Source organism: Oncorhynchus nerka, linkage group LG20, assembly GCF_034236695.1.
Source record: "Oncorhynchus nerka isolate Pitt River linkage group LG20, Oner_Uvic_2.0, whole genome shotgun sequence".
Lineage (NCBI taxonomy): Eukaryota > Metazoa > Chordata > Actinopteri > Salmoniformes > Salmonidae > Oncorhynchus > Oncorhynchus nerka.
The window spans coordinates 24,126,191-24,138,007 of record NC_088415.1 but is presented as its reverse complement, the minus strand read 5'-3'; positions in this window follow the sequence as shown (position 1 = coordinate 24,138,007).

Here is an 11,817-nt window from a genome sequence, read left to right as displayed (position 1 = left end):
TACCGGTGTCCCCTGTGTATAGCCTCCACACTGACTCGGTACCGGTGTCCCCTGTATATAGCCTCCACACTGACTCGGTACCGGTGTCCCCTGTATATAGCCTCCACACTGACTCGGTACCGGTACCCCCTGTATATAGCCTCCACCCTGACTCGGTACCGGTGCCCCCTGTATATAGCCTCCACCCTGACTCGGTACCGGTGTCCCCTGTATATAGCCTCCACACTGACTCGGTACCGGTGTCCCCTGTATATAGCCTCCACACTGACTCGGTACCGGTACCCCCTGTCTATAGCCTCCACACTGACTCGGTACCGGTACCCCCTGTATATAGCCTCCACACTGACTCGGTACCGGTGCCCCCTGTATATAGCCTCCACCCTGACTCGGTACCGGTGTCCCCTGTATATAGCCTCCACACTGACTCGGTACCGGTACCCCCTGTATATAGCCTCCACACTGACTCGGTACCGGTACCCCCTGTATATAGCCTCCACACTGACTCGGTACCGGTACCCCTGTCTATAGCCTCCACACTGACTCGGTACCGGTACCCCTGTATATAGCCTCCACACTGACTCGGTACCGGTGCCCCTGTATATAGCCTCCACCCTGACTCGGTACCGGTGTCCCCTGTATATAGCCTCCACACTGACTCGGTACCGGTACCCCCTGTATATAGCCTCCACACTGACTCGGTACCGGTGCCCCCTGTATATAGCCTCCACACTGACTCGGTACCGGTGTCCCCTGTCTATAGCCTCCACACTGACTCGGTACCGGTACCCCCTGTATATAGCCTCCACACTGACTCGGTACCGGTGTCCCCTGTATATAGCCTCCACACTGACTCGGTACCGGTACCCCCTGTATATAGCCTCCACACTGACTCGGTACCGGTACTCCCTGTATATAGCCTCCACCCTGACTCGGTACCGGTGTCCCCTGTATATAGCCTCCACCTGACTCGGCACCGGTACCCCTGTATATAGCCTCCACCCTGACTCGGTACCGGTACCCCCTGTATATAGCCTCCACCCTGACTCGGTACCGGTACCCCCTGTATATAGCCTCCACACTGACTCGGTACCGGTACCCCCTGTATATAGCCTCCACACTGACTCGGTACCGGTACCCCCTGTATATAGCCTCCACCCTGACTCGGTACCGGTACCCCCTGTATATAGCCTCCACACTGACTCGGTACCGGTACCCCCTGTATATAGCCTCCACACTGACTCGGTACCGGTACCCCTGTATATAGCCTCCACCTGACTCGGCACCGGTACCCCTGTATATAGCCTCCACACTGACTCGGTACCGGTGTCCCCTGTATATAGCCTCCACACTGACTCGGTACCGGTACCCCCTGTATATAGCCTCCACACTGACTCGGTACCGGTACCCCTGTATATAGCCTCCACCCTGACTCGGCACCGGTGTCCCCTGTATATAGCCTCCACACTGACTCGGTACCGGTACCCCCTGTATATAGCCTCCACCCTGACTCGGTACCGGTGTCCCCTGTATAGAGCCTCCACACTGACTCGGTACCGGTGTCCCCTGTATATAGCCTCCACACTGACTCGGTACCGGTACCCCCTGTATATAGCCTCCACACTGACTCGGTACCGGTACCCCTGTATATAGCCTCCACCCTGACTCGGTACCGGTGTCCCCTGTATAGAGCCTCCACACTGACTCGGCACCGGTGTCCCCTGTATATAGCCTCCACACTGACTCGGTACCGGTACCCCTGTATATAGCCTCCACACTGACTCGGTACCGGTACCCCCTGTATATAGCCTCCACCCTGACTCGGTACCGGTGTCCCCTGTATATAGCCTCCACACTGACTCGGTACCGGTACCCCCTGTATATAGCCTCCACACTGACTCGGTACCGGTACCCCCTGTATATAGCCTCCACACTGACTCGGTACCGGTACCCCCTGTATATAGCCTCCACACTGACTCGGTACCGGTACCCCCTGTCTATAGCCTCCACCCTGACTCGGTACCGGTGTCCCCTGTATATAGCCTCCACACTGACTCGGTACCGGTGCCCCCTGTATATAGCCTCCACCCTGACTCGGTACCGGTGTCCCCTGTATATAGCCTCCACACTGACTCGGTACCGGTACCCCCTGTATATAGCCTCCACACTGACTCGGTACCGGTGCCCCCTGTATATAGCCTCCACACTGACTCGGTACCGGTGTCCCCTGTCTATAGCCTCCACACTGACTCGGTACCGGTACCCCCTGTATATAGCCTCCACACTGACTCGGTACCGGTGTCCCCTGTATATAGCCTCCACACTGACTCGGTACCGGTACCCCCTGTATATAGCCTCCACACTGACTCGGTACCGGTACTCCCTGTATATAGCCTCCACCCTGACTCGGTACCGGTGTCCCCTGTATATAGCCTCCACCCTGACTCGGTACCGGTACCCCCTGTATATAGCCTCCACCCTGACTCGGTACCGGTACCCCCTGTATATAGCCTCCACCCTGACTCGGTACCGGTACCCCCTGTATATAGCCTCCACACTGACTCGGTACCGGTACCCCCTGTATATAGCCTCCACACTGACTCGGTACCGGTACCCCCTGTATATAGCCTCCACCCTGACTCGGTACCGGTACCCCCTGTATATAGCCTCCACACTGACTCGGTACCGGTACCCCCTGTATATAGCCTCCACACTGACTCGGTACCGGTGTCCCCTGTATATAGCCTCCACACTGACTCGGTACCGGTGTCCCCTGTATATAGCCTCCACACTGACTCGGTACCGGTACCCCCTGTATATAGCCTCCACACTGACTCGGTACCGGTGTCCCCTGTATATAGCCTCCACCCTGACTCGGTACCGGTGTCCCCTGTATATAGCCTCCACCCTGACTCGGTACCGGTACCCCCTGTATATAGCCTCCACACTGACTCGGTACCGGTGTCCCCTGTATATAGCCTCCACACTGACTCGGTACCGGTACCCCCTGTATATAGCCTCCACACTGACTCGGTACCGGTGTCCCCTGTATATAGCCTCCACACTGACTCGGTACCGGTACCCCCTGTATATAGCCTCCACACTGACTCGGTACCGGTACCCCCTGTATATAGCCTCCACCCTGACTCGGTACCGGTACCCCCTGTATATAGCCTCCACACTGACTCGGTACCGGTGTCCCCTGTATATAGCCTCCACACTGACTCGGTACCGGTACCCCCTGTATATAGCCTCCACACTGACTCGGTACCGGTACCCCCTGTATATAGCCTCCACCCTGACTCGGTACCGGTGTCCCCTGTATATAGCCTCCACACTGACTCGGTACCGGTACCCCCTGTATATAGCCTCCACCCTGACTCGGTACCGGTACCCCCTGTATATAGCCTCCACACTGACTCGGTACCGGTGTCCCCTGTATATAGCCTCCACACTGACTCGGTACCGGTACCCCTGTATATAGCCTCCACACTGACTCGGCACCGGTACCCCCTGTATATAGCCTCCACCCTGACTCGGTACCGGTGTCCCCTGTATATAGCCTCCACACTGACTCGGTACCGGTACCCCCTGTATATAGCCTCCACCCTGACTCGGTACCGGTGTCCCCTGTATAGAGCCTCCACACTGACTCGGTACCGGTGTCCCCTGTATATAGCCTCCACACTGACTCGGTACCGGTACCCCCTGTATATAGCCTCCACACTGACTCGGTACCGGTACCCCTGTATATAGCCTCCACCCTGACTCGGCACCGGTGTCCCCTGTATAGAGCCTCCACACTGACTCGTGTACCGGTGTCCCCTGTATATAGCCTCCACACTGACTCGGTACCGGTACCCCCTGTATATAGCCTCCACACTGACTCGGTACCGGTGTCCCCCCTGTATATAGCCTCCACCCTGACTCGGTACCGGTGTCCCCTGTATATAGCCTCCACACTGACTCGGTACCGGTACCCCCTGTATATAGCCTCCACACTGACTCGGTACCGGTACCCCCTGTATATAGCCTCCACACTGACTCGGTACCGGTACCCCTGTATATAGCCTCCACACTGACTCGGTACCGGTACCCCCTGTCTATAGCCTCCACCCTGACTCGGTACCGGTGTCCCCTGTATATAGCCTCCACACTGACTCGGTACCGGTGTCCCCTGTGTATAGCCTCCACACTGACTCGGTACCGGTGTCCCCTGTATATAGCCTCCACACTGACTCGGTACCGGTGTCCCCTGTATATAGCCTCCACACTGACTCGGTACCGGTACCCCCTGTATATAGCCTCCACCCTGACTCGGTACCGGTGCCCCCTGTATATAGCCTCCACCCTGACTCGGTACCGGGGTCCCCTGTATATAGCCTCCACACTGACTCGGTACCGGTGTCCCCTGTATATAGCCTCCACACTGACTCGGTACCGGTACCCCTGTCTATAGCCTCCACACTGACTCGGTACCGGTGCCCCCCTGTATATAGCCTCCACACTGACTCGGTACCGGTGCCCCCTGTATATAGCCTCCACCCTGACTCGGTACCGGTGTCCCCTGTATATAGCCTCCACACTGACTCGGTACCGGTACCCCCTGTATATAGCCTCCACACTGACTCGGTACCGGTGCCCCCTGTATATAGCCTCCACACTGACTCGGTACCGGTGTCCCCTGTCTATAGCCTCCACACTGACTCGGTACCGGTACCCCCTGTATATAGCCTCCACACTGACTCGGTACCGGTGTCCCCTGTATATAGCCTCCACACTGACTCGGTACCGGTACCCCCTGTATATAGCCTCCACACTGACTCGGTACCGGTACCCCCTGTATATAGCCTCCACACTGACTCGGTACCGGTACCCCCTGTATATAGCCTCCACACTGACTCGGTACCGGTACCCCCTGTCTATAGCCTCCACCCTGACTCGGTACCGGTGTCCCCTGTATATAGCATCCACACTGACTCGGTACCGGTGTCCCCTGTATATAGCCTCCACACTGACTCGGTACCGGTGTCCCCTGTATATAGCCTCCACACTGACTCGGTACCGGTACCCCCTGTATATAGCCTCCACCCTGACTCGGTACCGGTGCCCCCTGTATATAGCCTCCACCCTGACTCGGTACCGGTGTCCCCTGTATATAGCCTCCACACTGACTCGGTACCGGTACCCCCTGTCTATAGCCTCCACACTGACTCGGCACCGGTGTCCCCTGTATATAGCCTCCACACTGACTCGGTACCGGTGTCCCCTGTATATAGCCTCCACACTGACTCGGTACCGGTACCCCTGTATATAGCCTCCACCCTGACTCGGCACCGGTGTCCCCTGTATATAGCCTCCACCCTGACTCGGTACCGGTACCCCCTGTATATAGCCTCCACCTGACTCGGTACCGGTACCCCTGTATATAGCCTCCACCCTGACTCGGCACCGGTACCCCCTGTATATAGCCTCCACACTGACTCGGTACCGGTACCCCCTGTATATAGCCTCCACACTGACTCTGTACCGGTGTCCCCTGTATATAGCCTCCACACTGACTCGGTACCGGTGTCCCCTGTATATAGCCTCCACACTGACTCGGTACCGGTACCCCCTGTATATAGCCTCCACACTGACTCGGTACCGGTACCCCCTGTATATAGCCTCCACCCTGACTCGGTACCGGTGTCCCCTGTATATAGCCTCCACCCTGACTCGGTACCGGTGTCCCCTGTATATAGCCTCCACCCTGACTCGGTACCGGTGTCCCCTGTATATAGCCTCCACACTGACTCGGTGCCGGTACCCCTGTATATAGCCTCCACACTGACTCGGTACCGGTACCCCTGTATATAGCCTCCACCCTGACTCGGTACCGGTACCCCCTGTATATAGCCTCCACACTGACTCGGTACCGGTACCCCCTGTATATAGCCTCCACCTGACTCGGTACCGGTACCCCCTGTATATAGCCTCCACACTGACTCGGCACCGGTACCCCTGTCTATAGCCTCCACACTGACTCGGTACCGGTGTCCCCTGTATAGAGCCTCCACACTGACTCGGTACCGGTGTCCCCTGTATATAGCCTCCACACTGACTCGGTACCGGTGCCCCCTGTATATAGCCTCCACACTGACTCGGTACCGGTGTCCCCTGTATAGAGCCTCCACACTGACTAAATTACCGGTACCCCCGGTGTCCCTGTATATAGCCTCCACACTGACTCGGTACCGGTACCCCCTGTATATAGCCTCCACACTGACTCGGTACCGGTACCCCTGTATATAGCCTCCACCCTGACTCGGTACCGGTGTCCCCTGTATATAGCCTCCACACTGACTCGGTACCGGCCCCCCTGTATATAGCCTCCACCCTGACTCGGTACCGGTGTCCCCTGTATAGAGCCTCCACACTGACTCGGCACCGGTGTCCCTGTATATAGCCTCCACACTGACTCGGTGCACCGGTACCCCTGTATATAGCCTCCACACTGACTCGGTACCGGTACCCCCTGTATATAGCCTCCACCCTGACTCGGTACCGGTGTCCCCTGTATAGAGCCTCCACACTGACTCGGTACCGGTGTACCCTGTATATAGCCTCCACACTGACTCTGTACCGGTACCCCCTGTATAGAGCCTCCACACTGACTCTGTACCGGTGTCCCCTGTATATAGCCTCCACACTGACTCTGTACCGGTACCCCCTGTATAGAGCCTCCACACTGACTCTGTACCGGTGTCCCCTGTATATAGCCTCCACACTGACTCGGTACCGGTACCCCCTGTATATAGCCTCCACCCTGACTCGGTACCGGTACCCCCTGTATATAGCCTCCACACTGACTCGGTACCGGTACCCCCTGTATATAGCCTCCACCCTGACTCGGTACCGGTACCCCCTGTATATAGCCTCCACACTGACTCGGTACCGGTACCCCCTGTCTATAGCCTCCACACTGACTCGGTACCGGTGTCCCCTGTATAGAGCCTCCACACTGACTCGGTACCGGTGTCCCCTGTATATAGCCTCCACACTGACTCGGTACCGGTGCCCCCTGTATATAGCCTCCACCCTGACTCGGTACCGGTACCCCCTGTATATAGCCTCCACACTGACTCGGTACCGGTACCCCCTGTCTATAGCCTCCACACTGACTCGGTACCGGTGTCCCCTGTATAGAGCCTCCACACTGACTCGGTACCGGTGTCCCCTGTATATAGCCTCCACACTGACTCGGTACCGGTGTCCCCTGTATATAGCCTCCACACTGACTCGGTACCGGTACCCCCTGTATATAGCCTCCACACTGACTCGGTACCGGTACCCCCTGTATATAGCCTCCACCCTGACTCGGTACCGGTGTCCCCTGTATATAGCTTCCACACTGACTCGGTACCGGTACCCCCTGTATATAGCCTCCACCCTGACTCGGTACCGGTGTCCCCTGTATAGAGCCTCCACACTGACTCGGTACCGGTGTCCCCTGTATATAGCCTCCACACTGACTCGGTACCGGTACCCCCTGTATATAGCCTCCACACTGACTCGGTACCGGTACCCCCTGTATATAGCCTCCACCCTGACTCGGTACCGGTGTCCCCTGTATAGAGCCTCCACACTGACTCGGTACCGGTGTACCCTGTATATAGCCTCCACACTGACTCTGTACCGGTACCCCCTGTATAGAGCCTCCACACTGACTCTGTACCGGTGTCCCCTGTATATAGCCTCCACACTGACTCTGTACCGGTACCCCCTGTATAGAGCCTCCACACTGACTCTGTACCGGTGTCCCCTGTATATAGCCTCCACACTGACTCTGTACCGGTACCCCCTGTATATAGCCTCCACACTGACTCGGTACCGGTACCCCCTGTATATAGCCTCCACACTGACTCGGCACCGGTACCCCTGTATATAGCCTCCACACTGACTCTGTACCGGTACCCCCTGTATATAGCCTCCACACTGACTCGGCACCGGCTGTATATACCCCCTGTATATAGCCTCCACACTGACTCGGTACCGGTACCCCTGTATATAGCCTCCACACTGACTCTGTACCGGTACCCCCTGTATATAGCCTCCACACTGACTCTGTACCGGTACCCCTGTATATAGCCTCCACACTGACTCGGTACCGGTACCCCCTGTATATAGCCTCCACACTGACTCGGCACCGGTACCCCTGTATATAGCCTCCACACTGACTCGGCACCGGTACCCCTGTATATAGCCTCCACACTGACTCGGTACCGGTGCCCCTGTATATAGCCTCCACACTGACTCGGTACCGGTACCCCCTGTATATAGCCTCCACACTGACTCGGTACCGGTACCCCCTGTATATAGCCTCCACACTGACTCGGTACCGGTACCCCCTGTATATAGCCTCCACACTGACTCGGTACGGTACCCCTGTATATAGCCTCCACACTGACTCGGTACCGGTACCCCTGTATATAGCCTCCACACTGACTCGGTACCGGTACCCCTGTATATAGCCTCCACACTGACTCGGTACCGGTACCCCTGTATATAGCCTCCACACTGACTCGGTACCGGTACCCCTGTATATAGCCTCCACACTGACTCGGTCCACCGGTACCCCTGTATATAGCCTCCACACTGACTCGGTACCGGTACCCCTGTATATAGCCTCCACACTGACTCGGTACCGGTACCCCCCTGTATATAGCCTCCACACTGACTCGGTACCGGTACCCCCTGTATATAGCCTCCACACTGACTCGGCACCGGTTCCCCTATATAGCCTCCACACTGACTCGGCACCGGTACCCCCTGTATATAGCCTCCACCCTGACTCGGTACCGGTACCCCCTGTATATAGCCTCCACACTGACTCGGTACCGGTACCCCCTGTATATAGCCTCCACACTGACTCGGTACCGGTACCCCTGTATATAGCCTCCACACTGACTCGGTACCGGTACCCCCTGTATATAGCCTCCACACTGACTCGGTACCGGTACCCCCTGTATATAGCCTCCACACTGACTCGGTACCGGTACCCCTGTATATAGCCTCCACACTGACTCGGTACCGGTACCCCTGTATATAGCCTCCACACTGACTCGGTACCGTTACCCCTGTATATAGCCTCCACACTGACTCGGCACCGGTACCCCCTGTATATAGCCTCCACACTGACTCGGTACCGGTACCCCCTGTATATAGCCTCCACACTGACTCGGTACCGGTACCCCTGTATATAGCCTCCACACTGACTCGGTACCGGTACCCCTGTATATAGCCTCCACACTGACTCTGTACCGGTACCCCCTGTATATAGCCTCCACACTGACTCGGTACCGGTACCCCCTGTATATAGCCTCCACACTGACTCTGTACCGGTACCCCTGTATATAGCCTCCACACTGACTCGGGCCGGTACCCCCTGTATAGAGCCTCCACACTGACTCGGTACCGGTACCCCCTGTATATAGCCTCCACACTGACTCGGTACCGGTACCCCCTGTATATAGCCTCCACACTGACTCGGTACCGGTACCCCTGTATATAGCCTCCACACTGACTCGGTACCGGTACCCCCTGTATATAGCCTCCACACTGACTCGGTACCGGTACCCCCTGTATATAGCCTCCACACTGACTCGGTACCGGTACCCCCTGTATATAGCCTCCACACTGACTCGGTACCGGTACCCCCTGTATATAGCCTCCACACTGACTCGGTACCGGTACCCCCTGTATATAGCCTCCACACTGACTCGGTACCGGTACCCCTGTATATAGCCTCCACACTGACTCTGTACCGGTACCCCTGTATATAGCCTCCACACTGACTCGGTACCGGTACCCCCTGTATATAGCCTCCACACTGACTCGGTACCGTTACCCCCTGTATATAGCCTCCACACTGACTCGGTACCGCCCCCTGTATATAGCCTCCACACTGACTCGGTACCGGTACCCCCTGTATATAGCCTCCACACTGACTCGGCACCGGTACCCCTGTATATAGCCTCCACACTGACTCGGCACCGGTACCCCCTGTATATAGCCTCCACACTGACTCTGTACCGGTACCCCTGTATATAGCCTCCACACTGACTCGGTACCGGTACCCCCTGTATATAGCCTCCACACTGACTCTGTACCGGTACCCCCTGTATATAGCCTCCACACTGACTCGGCACCGGTACCCCTGTATAGAGCCTCCACACTGACTCGGTACCGGTACCCCTGTATATAGCCTCCACACTGACTCGGCACCGGGTACCCCCTGTATATAGCCTCCACCCTGACTCGGTACCGGTACCCCCTGTATATAGCCTCCACACTGACTCGGTACCGTGCCCCCTGTATATAGCCTCCACACTGACTCGGTACCGGTACCCCTGTATATAGCCTCCACACTGACTCGGTACCGGTACCCCTGTATATAGCCTCCACACTGACTCGGTACCGGTACCCCCTGTATATAGCCTCCACACTGACTCTGTACCGGTACCCCTGTATATAGCCTCCACACTGACTCGGTACCGGTACCCCTGTATATAGCCTCCACACTGACTCGGTACCGTTACCCCCTGTATATAGCCTCCACACTGACTCGGTACCGGTACCCCCTGTATATAGCCTCCACACTGACTCGGTACCGGTACCCCTGTATATAGCCTCCACACTGACTCGGTACCGGTACCCCCTGTATATAGCCTCCACACTGACTCGGTACCGGTACCCCTGTATATAGCCTCCACACTGACTCTGTACCGGTACCCCTGTATATAGCCTCCACACTGACTCGGTACCGCCTCCTGTATATAGTCCACACCGGTACCCCTGTATATAGCCTCCACACTGACTCTGTACCGGTGCCCCTGTATATAGCCTCCACACTGACTCGGTACCGGTACCCCTGTATAGAGCCTCCACACTGACTCGGTACCGGTACCCCTGTATATAGCCTCCACACTGACTCGGCACCGGTACCCCTGTATATAGCCTCCACCCTGACTCGGTACCGGTGCCCCCTGTATATAGCCTCCACACTGACTCGGTACCGGTACCCCTGTATATAGCCTCCACACTGACTCGGTACCGGTACCCCTGTATATAGCCTCCACACTGACTCGGTACCTGTATAGAGTACCCCTGTATATAGCCTCCACACTGACTCTGTACCGGTACCCCTGTATATAGCCTCCACACTGACTCTGTACCGGTACCCCCTGTATATAGCCTCCACACTGACTCGGTACCGGTACCCCTGTATATAGCCTCCACACTGACTCTGTACCGGTACCCCTGTATATAGCCTCCACACTGACTCGGTACCGGTACCCCTGTATATAGCCTCCACACTGACTCGGTACCGGTACCCCTGTATATAGCCTCCACACTGACTCTGTACCGGTACCCCCTGTATATAGCCTCCACACTGACTCTGTACCGGTGCCCCCTGTATATAGCCTCCACACTGACTCGGTACCGGTACCCCCTGTATATAGCCTCCACACTGACTCTGTACCGGTACCCCCTGTATATAGCCTCCACACTGACTCGGTACCGGTACCCCCTGTATATAGCCTCCACACTGACTCGGTACCGGTACCCCCTGTATATAGCCTCCACACTGACTCTGTACCGGTACCCCCTGTATATAGCCTCCACACTGACTCGGTACCGGTACCCCCTGTATATAGCCTCCACACTGACTCGGTACCGGTACCCCCTGTATATAGCCTCCACACTGACTCTGTACCGGTACCCCTGTATATAGCCTCCACACTGACTCTGTACCGGTACCCCCTGTATATAGCCTCC